The sequence below is a fragment of the Calliphora vicina genome, chromosome 2 (genome assembly GCF_958450345.1).
Source record: "Calliphora vicina chromosome 2, idCalVici1.1, whole genome shotgun sequence".
Lineage (NCBI taxonomy): Eukaryota > Metazoa > Arthropoda > Insecta > Diptera > Calliphoridae > Calliphora > Calliphora vicina.
Window position 1 is genome coordinate 118,344,868 of NC_088781.1, and position 16,609 is coordinate 118,361,476.

Below are 16,609 nucleotides of genomic sequence, written 5' to 3' on the forward strand. Positions count from 1 at the left end.
CACAAAATAACATTCACCAGTCAAAAGCGGCGTCAGCTGCCCTCCTCCTAGTCCGATTAGCTTAAGGCACGTAGGAACTCATTTGCTTCCAGGAACCATGGTTGCTTAATGAATGGGTTTGGTGACTTCAGTACTTTGTACGCGGGCGGTCCTGGTAAGACCAGAGCTTGTATTATGCTCAGAAAGAACCTTAAAGCGTTTATTCTAAACGATTACAGCGATAAGGACACCTGCACAATCGCCATTGAAAACAAAAGTCGAATAGTCTGGCTAATGACCTCATGATCATGGAGAATTCCCAGCGCATGAGAAAGCAAACCACCAACTAAAGTTCAAACCATTATAAGACTGTTGACAATAATGATAACAGGGTCACATAGAACTGTTCCAACTGAGGAACTGTTCACAATCCTAAACTGGTTACTCCCAGATATTGTGGCGAAGAATATAGCAGCTAATACTGCAATGCGTTTAACTGCACCAAAGGAATGGAAGCATAAGGACTACGGTCCTAAACCGTGTATTGTTAGACACATCCCGGAGAGAACCGATTATGACAACATCCTCCACCTTATGGAAGTTGTCATCCAGATGGATCAAAATGAAATGATAGAGTCGCCTGTGGAATTTTTTCAAACGAGTTGAATCTACAACTGTCAATCAGGCTTCCAGATTGTCAATGTAGCGACCATCAGAGCCCTTGAGAACGTGAACACCACTTCAAGAATTGTGCAAGAATGCCGGGGTCTCTTGAGGAGATTACGAGACATTCGAATCTCTTGGTAATGCTGCCTTTTCATATCTAAATGAAGCCTACTGCGACATTGGTGTTCCTCTCATAAGGGTAAAACAACTTATTGCGGGAAAACTCCACAGTGTTGCTAGGAAACGATGGAAGAAAGATCCCACTTGCACAGAGACCAAAAAGATGTGGCCTATCATGGATATGAAAGGACACTCTTTGAGTTGAGCCTAACTAGACTCCATCTTAGAAACCTCATATCTGTTACAACCGGTCATGATAGAAGCTTAAAACTTCCCGACAGAAAACGAAATGCCTTGAAAGCAACGTTGACCAGTCGGATTAGAGAAGTTGGAACAAAATATAGAGTGATAGAGTTGGGTTGTTCATGAATGAAATTGAACAATTCAGTCAAATGAACAATGTGAAGTTGTTCAATCATCTTGTTCTTTATTGTTATTTTTATTTACTTTATTCCTGTTGGTCATCTGTCATTACTGTATATGTTTGAAACTTATATTTTGAAAATGCTTTTAAATGGGATTTATGTTGTTTGAATTTTATATAATTCCTTCTTCTTTTCTTCATTATTAAAATCAAATTATTTTTCCAAAAGCAGAAGTGACCTGTTCGTTTTGTTCACTGCAAAAACATTAAGAGAGCAATTGTTCATACACTTAGTTCAGTCAAACACCACAATAGAAGTGAACAACTGAACAAAAAGAACGAACTTGTTCATTTATTTGTTTTGAACAAAAACGATCAATCAGTAAAAAGAACGATTAAGCCCAACTCAAAAACGTGAGCTATACTTAAGACAGCTACCACATTAACCTAACATTGGCACTATTTATAAAGTTAACGACTTGGGAGGTTAAACATATGTTAGACAATAATGGTAAACATTTGTTAAGAAAGTGGGTAAATAGGTTTAAGGGAATTTGTTTTATAAAACGTTAAACAATTTCAAATGCATTACTGGAAAACCTGCATTTAAAGGTTAGGTTTAAACCTATTTAAAATTAAAACATATTGTAAATATTTACGTTCTGTTTTGCAATTTTAACGTACAAGAAGTATTATGACAAACTGTATTACCTACCAAATTGACATTTTACTATGTTTACAATACAAAATGTAAACATAACCATTATAGAAAATACATTATAAATCTAAAATATTATGAATTATTTGGCTGTTTTCTTATTAACTTAATACAAATTTATTTTTTTTTTAATTTTATTCGCTAACATTTAAACTGGTTCGAAATATTCACGTTATTTGTATTATGCAGAAGCCATATTTACTTACATACATATTTCTACAACCCTGTACAATTATCACCACTAACAAATTCCAACCATGCCACATTGCTAAAAACGACTCAAAATCGTTTAAAAAATGTTAAGATTAATTGCGGTTTTTATTTAATTTATGCCTAATGCGTATTTGAAATTATAGCCACTATCTTTTTTAACTAAATCACCATTATAATACAAATGCGTTTTAAAATAAAAAGAAAAAGGAAAAAAAGTAATGAAATTGCTTTCTGTTAAAGAAATAAATGCATATGACCAAAACTGGTAACAGAAATTAAATGCGTTGGTGCTTTATTTTCTTTTTGTTCATGTTTAATGGTCAAACAATGAACCAGTTTAAATTGACTGACGCATTTCTCAAAAAAAAAATACAAAAATAATCAAAACTAATGTGCAACTCCAACAATACTCTGCTAACATACTACAGACAAGACATTGACATTAGATACAGACTTTTTTTTGCGAAAAAAAAAAGTTTAAAAAAGACCCAACAGTGATTTAAAAAGCAAATTGAAAATAATGATAAATGTGCTTAATGAAACATACTGTGGTACTTACTTTAAATGCGAGTTGACATTAAAGTGAAATTCTTTTTATTTGAATTTATGAAATGTGTTTTTGTTTAAGTTTTTTTTTCTTTTCATAAAAAATTTCTTTTACAATTCATTAAACAAAAGATTGAGTTTGTACAGATTTTTGTTTGGTGTCAACTCTTTGTTTAAATGCTTGATTAATTTATGTTGAAAGAGGGTGGTCAAAAAATTTTGGAGAATAATCTTATGTACCTACATTGACCTGTATCCGCGCCTGACCTTCTTATATATCGCACTGGTTCCTAGCATCATTGGTCATTGATGCTAGGTGCTTGAAATTCACTGGCAAACGATTTCAAAAGAAATGGTATGTTTTGTCCTCGTGAGCTGATTCGTTAGTTCACGCAGCTTAGTAACAAAGCCGATCGAGTTCGGACTGTTGAAAAAATATCTTAATGGTGTTCAATATCCTTCTCCTTGCTCTCATTTCAACAGCTCCGACTGAAATCATGTAAACGGCACCCAATCGCTGCTCATGCTACCTATTTAGGTCTCCAATAGATCGAACTGTTCAAAGAAGAAACAGAAAGTGATCAACGTCCCCTCCTTGCTCTCATTTCTACAGCTACGACCGAAATTAATGCATTCCGCACACACTCGCTTCACATGCTAGGTTCAATGCTACAGACTTAATAAGTCTTCATTATATAGAAATATTGAGAGCACTGGAGGATACTCCATATCCCACACGATCTTGTACCAGTTATTAAATTAATCTGTATAAATGTAGACATCCCTCCTTCTACCAGGAATATAAATTAGATAAGTATAAACATAAGCATGGAAGTTTCGAAAACACCATTTTACAATGGTAGCAGATATTTTCACTTGTAAACTAATTATGCTATTACATTGCCACATTATTCCCTAATAAATCCAATGGTCACTTGCTTAATCACCAGATCTCTCCCTAATCCATCGTGATATAGAAAGTTTGAGATCCCTGGAGTATATTCCATAACCCTCACGATCTTGTAAATGTTAACGCCCCTGTGTTGTAGATGCGTTGATGCACCATATCAGTTAAATAAGGATGTACTATCTATTCTGAGCTTTTCGTACCTAGAAATATTCAATAGTCGCTTATGTATTCACTCAATTGCAAATTACTATACAAAAGGTTTAGGAGAATATCGAGTGCATCCGTAGTTTTTACATCATTCCTATATAGCTCACTCTTTTCACAACAGGCCAACACAGGATAGGAGAACGAAGAATCTTTGAAGATAGTCCTCCAACTATTCCCAAAAAAAAACAGCTTTTCCCCCGAAATAATGAGAAAAGATGTCGAGTTTCGTTATGCTGAGATTGAAGGCAAATCCGCAAAACCCTATCCACCAACTGTAGCCTTCTTCACCCGCTCAAGAAAATGAATAAGGAAAACATTTTCTTGTATTAATGTCAAATCTATCTTTACTGAGAATCAGAGAAATTCTAAGGAAATCTAAAACTTACCAAATTCTCCAATACATATAGTAGTAGATTTCTAACCCAAGGACGTATTTATTAACATTCAAAGTCATCATCTAAAGTCATGTTGTTTAAAGTACCCTCTATATCATCAAAAAAAAATTATCATGTTCATTCCCAGTTGATATATCTCTGCTATGTGCTTGCTGATCATTTTAGGCAACTAATAGTTCAGTTTTCAGCATTTTCCCAAGGAAACATTATAGACATATTGATCCTTTGGCTATTATAGACATAATGATCTCCTTCCAGCTTTCAGAATAAAAACAGTATTCGTGTTCTTTCACACCCAGCAGGTATGTATGATAACTTATAAGAGCATGAGTAAATCCTCAATAATCAAGGGGTTATTCGATTCGACACAATCGGTAATTTAGCCGGTATAATATTGCACAGGTAAACCTTGATATATTTCATATATAGTCTCAGGATATCTACTCAGACGTAGAATTAGCCTCAAGAAAACTGAGTGTCAAGTTGAAATTCGAAAGATTGGTTGCTTGACGTAGTTCATACATAATTAAGAGCTTTTAGTAGTTGTGAAAAGGATCCGCAGGTCTAGTATTCAGACACACTTTCTATGTCTTCAACAAAATGTTTCTATTTTGCTTGTTTTACAGATCTTAATTGCTAATACGCTTTAAGAGTCTGTTTATAGGCAGTTTGTCTAAGTCATTTTTGGACAATTTCGGCCATTTGAATAAATATCTTCAAGCTGTCCGGCATTCATGGTTCAGGAATGCCGGACATCCTTAAATGAGATGGCGAGACATTCGACAGTTGTACTCACATAGGTACGTGGACACAGGGATAATGAGGGCAATGGTATTGCTGATTACCTGGCGGAAAGAGGAGCCTTGATGTCGGACGACGATATAGACTTCCTTTGTGGAATCCCGCTATCAACCTGCAAGGAACTGACATGAAGGACATGACGTATATTACGAACTTGCCCAAGCAAGGTGGGAAAATGAATCCACCTGTGCCACCACGAGGATGATATGGCCTGCGTTGGACAACGAATACGACTGAGCAACATGGTGGCAATGATCACCGGCCATTGCAACTTCGGTACTCATGCTTCAAGACTTGGGTTACCTTATCACGACTACTGTAGAAGTTGTCAGAATGAGGAAGATACCAGCCTACATTTCTTCTGCAACTGCCCGGCTTTGGGTGATCTACGTGCCAGGCACTTAGGTGAGCGATGCCTTAGTACTCTCTCCGGATTATCTGTGAAGGATCTAAGGTGTAGCCTTTATTAGGGAAAGCGGATGGTTGATAAGACCAGACATGCAAATTATGCCTCTTAGGGACCCAGCAACCATCCCATGATGGTTTGCGTTATTCGAATTCTTTGAATTCTAGACCCCTCTCCTCCTTCTTTTTTCTTTTTATATACACTCTATTCTCGAAATTTCACTATAACTTAATCTATAGATTTCCCTTTTCTTTAATTTCTATTTCCCTTTTCCTTCTTTCTGTCTTAATTTTTCTTCTTCAGGTATCACAAAGGGAACGATTATTGGAGCCATGTGAGCTGTACGAGACGAAGGTTTTGGACGGCTGCCTGAATACGATACCATACCATTCCTCACTCTTTACCAGCTAATAGTTAGGTTTCGTTTTGCTCCTTGATCTGCTCCGGGGTCAAGATGATGTTATCAACCACCATCGGCCTAATATTCCTAGAAAATTTCATACAGAAGATTATGATCAGGCCTCGATCATATCTATTACCGATTCGGGACTTCCTATCTGTTCATAGTAAGCAATTTAAGTAGGATAACCACCGCTATTCAAATTTTCCGAAATTTTTCATTCCCGGTAAACATTGAAAATATATGTTCATTCCCGGGAATTCTTTTGAATTTTTTTAGTACTAAATTAAACCAAAAACCAATTTAAACCAGTATACTTATTAAAATATCCCTGATTAGGAACCATAACGCTGAGGCAGCATAAATTGTTGCAAAGCAATAGACTGGTTCGATTGTAAACACAGATTTATTCGGTTCTAGCAACGGAACGCCAGTTGGCGATGATAAGCTACGATTGAAACAACCAAACTATTGTCAAAAAAATTTTGCAGCCCCAACTGAAATATACTCCACCATTAAGATTGATAAGATCCTAAACTCTTTTATTTATGTATATCAATCTCAATATTGAATGATATGCTCGGCATCACAGAGCTAAATTACATGATGGCTTTCGCAGAATCCCAGACCGCCCATATGAAATTACAAACGAATTATTGAATATTTCCCAGATCATTGTTATATTTTCATGACATTAGATTATGAATCATACATTGACAGCTGATAGGTAAAATCTATGTCTAAAAAAACATATCTTATTCGTTTACTCTATAATTTATTTTAAATCACAAACAAATCTCAAGATTTTGTTACGCACAAAAGTTTCTATGAAACGGTTCAATAAAATAACAATTTTATTATTTTTGCTAAATCAACAAATTTAATTTAGTTAAAATGTTTTAAACATAAAAAATGTACAAAATCTTAAAAGATTTTCTAAAAAAGAAACAAGCACGAGTACTAAAAGAAAAAAAAACAATCAAACGTATTTATTGAGCTTGAGCTTCCAATGACCTCTTGAATGTAAGACCCATTATAGAATAGAAAGAAATACACAATATGTACATATATTTCTTATATGATAATTTATTGTGTAGCCATATCAAGACTCACTTGTTCAAGATAAGAAATGAACATAAATATATTTGCCAGCATTTATTGCCTAAGGCATTGATTTCATTTTAGTCGTGAGTGAGTATTATTCTTCATACTTACATATATATTTCTGCTTATTTTTCAATAATAAAACATTATCAATGTTTCCATATTGTATTTTCCAACAATCATGTGTAAGATTTTCTATTTTTTTATGTTACTCCAAAGAGCTGTTAATGATTAATGTTTTCCGTGTGGTTGACTGCGTTTACACCATAGAAAATTATTGGCAATTTTTAAGGGTATTTCCTTTTTTTATGAATCTGAGCAGGGGATTTCTTATGTAGTTTTTTTTGGTGAGAGTTTTAGGAATTTGTATTATAACATAATAATTTGTTATTATTATGTATGAATTATTGATTTAAATTTTTATTATTTTAGACATAATTATTTTGTAATGTTACCTTGGGGATTTTATTGTTAAATAATAAAGGAAAGTTTAAATTGAATTAAAGAATTTTGAAATATGGTGTAAATGGCAAAGTTATTATAAATATGTTTAAATGATACGGAATATTTAAAAAGAAAAAAAATGAATGAGAACTTAAACTTTGATCTACTTAATAAAAGTTAAAAGAAATATGATTAAGAAAGCTTTGTTACTAGGAACTTTTACCGAAAATCTGAAAATTTTTGTTTGGGATTGAGGGATTTTATAAAACAAATTAATTTTTTTTCTATATAGGATTTAGAACTTAAAATGTTTTTTTAAACAAAAACACAACTGAAAATGTTTTTGCTTTGTTTTTGCAAAAAGTGTTACATAAATTTTTTAAGTATTAAATATTTTATTCATTTTTAAAAAGAAGACACAATTTCCTACCCTTTGATATATAATATGTCTAAATTATCTTTTCCACCAGTCAAATTAATGGCTTCAAAATAAACCAGTTTCAGTATTTTGCTTCACCATGATGTTTTATCGTATCTTTGGTAATGCCGTGGTCGGTAATGCAGTGAGAAATATGAAATGCTGATTTTGAAACCTTTAATTTGAATAATGGATTAGGAATTGGATACAGATCCATTTTAAACGATTTTATGTAGCCATACGCTGAGGAAAATATGCCCCTAGTTTAAAGATTACAGCACGACAATAAACCCAAACACACATCTGGAATTGTAACCGAGTGGTTACAATCCAATGAGATATGTGTTTTGAAGTGGCCTGTCCAATCGCCAAATCTCAATACCTCGAAGGAAGCTTTACCAGAGGCGGTTAAAAGATAATAACAAAATATTTCAAAGGAGGCGATTGATTCCTTAATTGGTTCAATGTATCGTCGCCATGAAGCAGTAATAAACAAGTAAGTAATAAACAAGTACACTAAGTAAAAATTTCAATAATTTATATTTTTGGAGTGATTTTCGGAAGTTGGCCTTATATGGGAGCTATGACCAATTATGGAAAGATCAAGATGAAATTAGGTCGTGTGATTAATGTCTATATGAAAGTTTACTATGTTGAATTATGTGAGTATACCAACATTTTTAAGCGATTTATGCACGTAAAAGCGATTTTCGGATGCGGGTCTATATGGAAGCTATGACTAATTATGGACCGATCGCAACAAAATTTGGTGACATGAATTTTGTATATATAAAACTTATTTGCAGCACAATTTGTGGAGATACATTTATAAATTAAACATTTATGACCGATAAAGTCCAATTTCGGAAGAACATTTATATGGGGGCTAGGTGAAATAATGGACTGATTTCAGCCAGTTTCAATAGGCTTGGTCCTTGCGCCGAAAAAGTAATATGTACCAAATTTTATCGAAATATCTACAAAATTGCGACATTTACTCTGCGCATAAGGTTTTTATGGACAGCCAGCCAGCCAGCCGACCAGTCATCCAGACGGACGGACGGACATCGTTTAATCGACTCAGTGATTCTAAGTCGATCGGTACACTTTAAGGTGGATGTAAGACTAATATTTTTGGGCGGTACAAACATCTGCACAAACGCATTATACCCTCCCCCACTATGGTGGTGTAGGGTAAAAAACAAGGAGATCCAACAAAGTAATGAGTCACTATGGGACAGACAATTTTTGTAAAAATGAAACCGAAGTTTCTATTGTTTTGTCAGTAATAATATGAATACGATTCCCTTCACCAGGAGTGGTGATATATATTCTGAATTGTTATAAAGGATCTTCCAAACTTTGATAAAATTGTTTAATCAAAATGAGAGTTCTGCTCGGGCAACGTTCCGCCCGTTTCGCTCATTTTACGGTGAGGCCCATTTCTGTATAAATGGTTACGACAACAAACAACATTTTTGAATTTGGGACGATACCAATCCACGTGAAATCCAATGCATCCCGAAAAGATCACTGTTTGGGCTGGCGATGTCATCGGATCATATTCCTTTGAGAACGACATCTCTATAGGTCAACGGCGAGCGCTATAGGTCGATTACCAACCAATTTTGGCCGGAATTGGATGATATGGCCAACAATGACATGTGATTTCAACAATACAGCGATATATACCACACAACTAATTGGACGTTCTGCACGAGCGATTTGAGGGCATGGTCAACTCACGTGGCTATGATGTGAACTGGCCACCGATATCGTGGGATTTGACCCCCTTAGACTTTTTCTTGTGGGGTTTTCTTAATTCGCAGGTCTATGAGAATAAGCCACAAATCACAGCGGACCTCAAAACCACAATAACCCATGGTCAAATTCAACATGATTTATGGGTCATAATCATGGAAAATTGGACATTTCTGATGCGTGCCACCCAACGAAGCCATGGTGCTCATATGCACGATGTTATATTCCATACATGGCATCAATAGTCCTTTAAAATTAATAAAAAAATCGATGATATCTCAAAAACAATTTGATTTATTTAAATTTAAAGATATGAAGCTTTTAAAGAAAGACCCTTTAGAAACCGGAATCGATATAACCATGTCGGTCAGTCTATTGAAATCAACATTCTGAATCCCTCAAATAACCATTGTCCATTGTCTTGTAAAGCAAGTTATATCAGAAAGCAGAAAATTATGTCTTCTTTTCAAATATGTATACAATTTTCAATAATTAAAAAAATCATGGAAGACTTTTGTGCCAAAATACTAAATTTATTAAACAAGATTAGAAGTTTTTCAATAATATTTAATATGAATGGGAAGCTTAACATTCAAATTACCACCATATTTTTTATCTTAGATTTTGGCAATAATTTTGCCTAGAGCCATACAAATTCACAATAATTTATTTATAATTACATACATTCTTTTACAAAATTACTTTTAATTATGAAATCAAATTGAAATTCCAAAACAATCAAATCTCTTAACACGATCTCTGCTGACATCCACTCCACTTTCAAAACAAATTATAACACAACAAATTAAATATTTTTCCATAATTTCATACAAATTTGCACAAACTATAGCAGACTAAACAAAAAGGTTTAAATCATTTGCTTTTTTGTGTCTAATTTTATAGAAATTTTCTTTATTTTACACATTTTCACACCTTTAAGCCATTTCAACTAACAACTTGTGTAAAATATAGAAAAATAAAAACAGCAACAACATAAAAAACTGGGTTAAAAAGTCTCTGAACCTTATAAAACATCACTCACAGCCAAAAAAACAAACAACAAACAGCAGCAGTAGTAGCACCACCAACTGTAGAAATGTATATAGAAGATTGTCAGAAGTGGTGGCAGCAATAAATGTTTAGAGACATGTTTGTATGTGGATTGTTGTCTGTACATTATTATATTTATGTTGGATGTGAGTTCACTTATTACTAAACATATTGCCATTCTTCTTAGCCTGAGATACAAATACGTTGTTTTTTTTGTATCACATTTACGATATACATTTATTCATACATAAAATATATTTTACCCAGATAATTTTCTATAATCTTCATTTTGAATTGTAGCCTACAGTGTCTCGTGTTTCGTGTAAGCTACACCAAATGGTGGCAGAGATACATTCTTCATCTAATACGGCCATTATAAAGGGAAGCGATAATCACCCTTCATTCTTAACAAAATTGCTAAGAATCAAGTTCCATAAAGTTTTATTATTAAAAAGGATCTTTTGTGCAGCCTCTTCCTTTACCAGAACTGGCACGGGGATCATATGAATTTGTTTGGGACTAAATCCACCATCTGGAGCCATCAATACCTTTCCGACCTTTTGCCCTAACACAATCCCAAAGCAGGGTAATTCACATCACTTACAATCGTGTATCTCTCATAATCTTTAATGGTTGGTCTCAATATTGGTCGAAGCATATTGGTGGTATCTGACCCGCAATATCCTCTAAATATCAAGTTATAACAGATTCTAGGTATTTGTTCATAATAAACAGCTAAACCATCCCAATTATTTATGTACAGCTCATTTTACCTGAAAAAAAGGAAAAGAGATCAAGAAGTAAAAAAGGAGTGCGCGATAGGAGAGAGAAGAGTTCGAAGATCGAAAACCGTCATGCTATGGATACGGGGCCACACTGAATATTGGAATACTACATCCATTTGGGAGTCTAAAGGGCATCCTTATCCCAAATTCAGGAATGTAGACACCTCCGACCACACTGTCCCTTTTTTGAAAGAGGGAAGACGATAGGAGGTAGAAGAATTCGAAGATCGAAAACCATCATGCTACTTATACGGGACCACTCTGAATACTACATCCATTTGGGAGTCTAAAGGACATCCTTATCTCAAATTCAGGAATGAAGACACCTCCATCCACTCTGTTCCTATTTTGGAAGATACGGATACGGGGCCACTCTGAATACTACATCCAATTGGGAGTCTAAGGGACATCCTTATCCAAAATTCGGGAATGTAGATACCTCCGCCTACTTTGTCCACTTTTTTGGACCCATCCAAGGGAGAGATCATCATCTAGTTCCCTACTGAACGGAATTGAAAAAACAAAGTTCCTCAAGAAAAAGGGGCTTTTGGGAAGAATTTGAATAAGTACTTCCAATTATGCTAGCATATCTGTAACTCCATGAGTTACATGCGTTAATCCTAAAGACCGTTTTCAGTGTCAGCTTCTTAGATCTATTGGTAACCAATTCAGTAGTGTGAAAAGCGACTTTGTCGAGGTAGTCGCAATGCTCCTGTTATCAAGATTGCCATACTTATTAATACCCTTTTCAGAGAGTATACGGTTAGCAGCCCAGTTCATTGCCCTCCACCAGACAGAGGCCCCATTGAATAGTAATGGTTTAGTTCACGTTCTCGGATCTAATACCCCATCTCGTGCCTGTGGCCTTCTTGCAGACATACATAGCCATTGTGGCTCTAAATGCTCTTGCCGCAGTATTGAGTTTCCAGGTTAATTTCCTGTCAAGTATTATGCCCAAGTATTTTGCGCTATTCGAGAGCAACAATTCAATTCCATTCAGTCGGGGTAGCGGAAAGATAGGAATCATGATCTTTATTGAGAACATTAAAACTTCAGTTTTGCTGGCATTTACACTCAATCCACTATCGTTGCTCCATCGATTGTGACCATAATAACTCCGTTATTAGGGTTTGGTAAAATTGATATGAAGATATGTTGGATCTCTACGCCTGTTATTCCGACAATTTGTTTATCTAATGTTTAAATTGGACATATTGAAACCGATATGTTGGATATATTGGACGCCTGTCCGAAATTCACCACTGTCTACTTCCATTAGGGTGACCTGGCTTTATGTAGCTCACATTTCATTCCATTTTTAAGATGATATCGGTCAAGTTGGTGTTGTTATTACTAAAGACAATTTGATATACTCTGTGGATTGTTCACGTGAATTCAAAAAATCTAAAACAAATCCGCAAAGGCATTCTTCGTTCCCAATTCTCCTTGTTCATGGATTCTTAATACCACAAAAGAGGAAATTGTCTGCGTCATTGATGACACAAAGTACACACATATATGTGTTTTGAGAGATGATTTCATCGTTGGAGTCAAATCTCTTTCCGCAGAAACATTTCTTCAGCTTTGAAAACAAGAAATAATCACTCGGGGATAAATCCGGAGAATAGGGCAGATGAGGTAGCAATTCGTAGCCTAATTCATGTATTTCTGCAGAAAACAATGCTTAATGAGCAGACGAAATACAATTTTTTCCAATTTCTCCTCAAGTTACGAGGTACTCTTTTATCAATGGCTGTCAAACGCAAACTAAATGTCGCACCTTGTTCAAATTTTGACAGTAGTCAACTGACAGATGCCAGTTGACAGGGGCAGTGTTACTCTTTCAGTTAAGTGACAGAAAATTAAAAAAGTCGCTGACCATCCTCATAAATTGTCTACATTTTCCTAAAATTGTACAAGTTAAGATGCCCTCTTTCTAGTCAATGGACTAGTGCTATTAACACAATTGACATAAATTTCCCGTCTTCAAGGATCGTGGTATTGATGTTTCTGTACCAAAGTGGAGTTCATGGAGTAGAATTTCTATTACAAAGCAAACTCAGTCCTTTGAAAGTCAAATCAAGGGACTGGGAATATACGAAAAGGAATTGACGTCAAAAATGTTTGTTAGGAGCTAAGCGGATTGAAAATGTTAACCAAACAAAACCTTATAATTCTTATTGGCCATAGAATTATATAAATTAAAAAATATGCCTAATTTCTTTACCTAGGGTATTGTATAGTCGTCACTTATCAACCATAATTATTAGTTTGTTTTAAATTATTATTACTCTTGCATATCTTTTAGATTTATATTCACAAATAAAGCTGCTCATTTGTTTTTCTTTTTTTTTTAATTTTTTGGCACAATATTTGTGTTACAAATTTTTTTCAGGTTCAAAATCGCGTGTGGGTTTTGATGTTGTATTACTACTTTAATGGATAGGTGTGAAGTACAAAAAAATGTACTTTAAACTAAAGCTGATCATATACGAGTATGTATATATGCAAATCTCTTAAGAAAAGGTGTGAATATAAACATATACCACATAGTATAAACATGTTTGCAGCATATAAATCAGAAAACGTTTAAAAAACATTATAAATTTCGAAAAACAACACATTTAAATTAAAACGTTACAAGCTTTTAGCATGAATGTGTGAATTGTTTAACAATCTGGCAGCCTAAATTATTCTCTTTTCAAATAAAAGTACCGTTATTACAGTAATGCATTCGCTGTTAACCCTAAAATGGCACTGGTTAAATGTTATTAACACTATTTGTATAAATTTGTAATAAACCACTTAATTATGTTAATTTTTATTTGCTGTCACTATGAATTTTTATGTTAGCTGTAAATTATTATTAATTTGTTTCATGTGCGTTTGTAAATAACATTTATTTTGTTGTTTTAAAATATTACATACTTGTTTTACATTGAGGCGTTGCCAATTTCTTATTTTCTTTTTACGCAGCATTATTATCTTTAGTTGAATAGTTTACATGGTTCATTTAATTGAATTGAAGTGCGTAAAATCCTGTTTCTTTTATTTAGTTAAAGTCATTTAAAGAAACTGTGTTGTGTCTATGGCAAATTTCACTTTCAATCAAATTTTATTATATTATTTTTTGATTTTTTTTTTCTTTGCAAAAAATTAAAAACATGATACCAATTAAGATAAAAGTTAGAGGTCCATTTAAAAATATTAAATGCTAATAAATTAAAAATTATTTCATAAAACAAGAAAACTATACTTTCTTTCAATCCTGATCAAAATTGTTAGGTGTACTTTATTTGTATATAAAACTTATGGCAACATTAACATTGAAGCTGCTAAAAGCTCTAGAAATAGAGCATTCCGGTTTATTTAAACGAAATACCATCGTTTTTAAAAGGTAAAAACGTAATAACTGTTTTGTATACTTCTAATATGCCATGTAAGCCTTTTACCAGTCTCGGATCAAATGTGATCCCGATGGGCAAACATCTTATTGTGTGTATAACTTAAAATTGCTGGTTTTTTGTTTTAATGTTTAGCTTTTATTTTGAAACATTTGTACAACATAAATTTATTGAAAGTCTTAATTTAAACTGCCAAATCAAATGAATTCAAAGCCTTAATTCCTCAGTACTACAAACGTATTAAATTCATTCATTTGAGAATACATTCTTTATAGAATTAATTCCTTATTGAATCATTCAGGTTTTCTTTAATTCAAATCCATTGCAAACGAAATAGCTTTTAAAATTATAAAACTTGTCTTCATTTCAAATATATTGCAAAATCATTCTGTAAATGGCTAACAGCAAAACCAAAACAAATGTAAATTAAGAACAAATATTAGAATTCAATTTATACCTATTAGATTAACAAAAATTTAATGCAGTTTATTATGAATGAATAATTTTAGACAAACTACAAAATTTGCAAGAGTTTAAAAATTGTGTGGTCTTCATAAAGATCTCATAGTGCTACCCCTGAGGGATCTGACGTCGAAAAATAAAAGCAAATACTCCTCCAATTGGATCGGCCAGTTATAAATGGCAGATTTATTTCCAAAATATTTTCTTTCTGCCCCCTTGTGCAATGTACTAAATCTAAACTACTTCAATAAAAATCTTTTTTCAACACGCAATTTAAAGAACATAGGCACATCAGTTATAAATCCCATCATGCTTAAAAATCAATCACAATCTTTCAATTAAACTTTATATTCCCTAGTTTTCTTAATTTAGCAAGCAGCACGCACAGTGATCTCATCGACATTCCCAACAAATTTGAAAAATTGTGTCATATTTCTCAAATTTCAAACAAATTTATTTAAACTAATAACATTGTTATCTCATTAATATTCTTCTTTTTTACTTTTATTCGTTTAAAAAAGATCATGCCGGGCAAATAAAAAAAAACAAACTAGTTTATTTATTTGGGCAACAAAAAACATTAGATCTGCCATAGCAATAAAAACCTACCTCAAAATAAGTAACCGATGTGGAATGTAGAGAGTTTGAAATGAAATTTAAACATTTATTAACGGTCAAAAGAAAAATTGCAAATTTTGCTTAGAAAATGACATATATTAATATTTATTGAAGTATTTTATAATTAAGTTAAATAATTAAGCAAAATAATTAAAAAACAAAGAATAATTAAGGTGTTTTTTGAGTTATTATAAAGATGTTATTAAGTTTAATTATAAATTAGCTGTTTTTTAAGTACCAAAACATGGCATCATTGTTAGCTTCCACAAATGTGAGAGCTTTCAAATGAGCACAGCTCTCTTCGCAATTCCTGCTCAATATTTTGTTTGTTATTTTCTGCATTTGTTTATTTGTGTGTGTGTTTATTTGTAGTTCTTCTTCCATTTCAAGTCTTTGTTGTTGATTTTCAATGCTAAACAACAAAAACAATGTTTGCGAAAAAAAACTGTAACAAGCTGTGGCACAACAACAACAAAACAAAAGAAGTTTCTGCACAACTGATCGTTGTTGTTTCTTCTTATTTCTTTTCTTAATTTCATTTTCATCCACATTTCAGCCAGTGTTGTTGTTGGCGTTTGTGTACATCTGTTTTTTTTTGTTATTATATTTGTTGTAAATCCACTGCGAGTATAAAATGATCGTTGTTTGTGTACACCTCGTTTATTAAAGTTTGTGCAAAGTTAATGAACGTATTGTTGCGGACGCTGTGAAATTTGAATTAAATACAGTGATTTTTTTTGTGTGTGAAATAAATAGGTATCCATTGAAATTCTATAAATTAACAATTACATGTTGCAACATTTTTTGTGAAATAAAAGAATAACTAAAGTTTTTTAAT